The 869-nt window shown below is 33.3% G+C and overlaps 1 protein-coding gene across 1 annotated transcript in view; it reads left to right on the top strand.

Annotated features, from left to right (window-relative positions):
• Positions 1-550, top strand: part of lrmda (leucine rich melanocyte differentiation associated) — a 150,398-nt gene extending 149,848 nt beyond the window's left edge. The window contains exon 7 of the mRNA XM_079730741.1: positions 1-550. This exon is cut by the window's left edge and continues 532 nt beyond it. The gene's annotated coding sequence lies outside the window, so the exon portion shown is untranslated.
• The last annotated feature ends 319 nt before the right edge of the window (positions 551-869 follow it).

Below are 869 nucleotides of genomic sequence, written 5' to 3'. Positions count from 1 at the left end.
TCATTTCCTTCCTTCATTTCCTTCACTTCTTTCTTTCTTATTTCTTCTTTAACTCCTTATTCTTTTCTGTCCTTAAGTCATTGCCTCCTTCCTTCTGTCAAAAAGAGCCAATCTGATATGGCCTGCATCTTCTTTCAGAAATGTATATTGAAGATCAATTTCTGTAGCTTTCCCTTTCTTCAGCCTCTTAAGTGGTCAGTCCAGGGTAGGCCATGTCAGTCTAAGTATAGTCCAGTGATTATATTTTTTGCGTTTTAGTTTCAAAACCATAGTATATGGTCTTTAAGTTTCAAAACCACCATGGTTTTGCAACTTAAAATGACATGACACACAAAAGTGTGATCTGTCATTTAAATAAGATTATATGAACAGCCCCCTACTTTGCGAAGTGTTTTTATTGTGTATGTTTTTATTTTTAGAAGAAGCGTATAAAAAACATCTGAAATTACAAAAAAAGTGACGTAGCTAATGTTTTTACGTTGCAGTATGAGCTTAAGAAAAAGTTTAATTTGTTTTATGCTTGTTTTCTTTGGCACTATGGCAATTAATATTTCAGAAATGTATATGTCAATTTAAATAATAAGCTTTTTAGAATTATTAATCTGGCTGTCAGACAATCTTTAATTAATTTGATATGCTTGTGATACAAATAAAGCAAACCGATTCAGCCTTTGGGCAATCAATCAAGCGGTATTCTTTTTTGAAATTATTGTGTGAAACGTTAATATTAGTTCCTATACCAGCGAGAGATTGTATAATTTGTGTTCGGTAAAAACAATCGGGTCCGAATGTTCTTTCCTGATCCAATGTGCGTGTGTGTTTCTTTCAGCTGTTCTCCAGTCCAGTACATTCTTCACTCTATCAAAGCT

The sequence above is a fragment of the Pollachius pollachius genome (genome assembly GCF_949987615.1).
Source record: "Pollachius pollachius genome assembly, chromosome: 2".
NCBI classification, from domain to species: Eukaryota; Metazoa; Chordata; class Actinopteri; order Gadiformes; family Gadidae; genus Pollachius; species Pollachius pollachius.
Note: the sequence above shows the minus strand (reverse complement) of the source record. Positions and strands in the feature narration are given on the sequence as shown.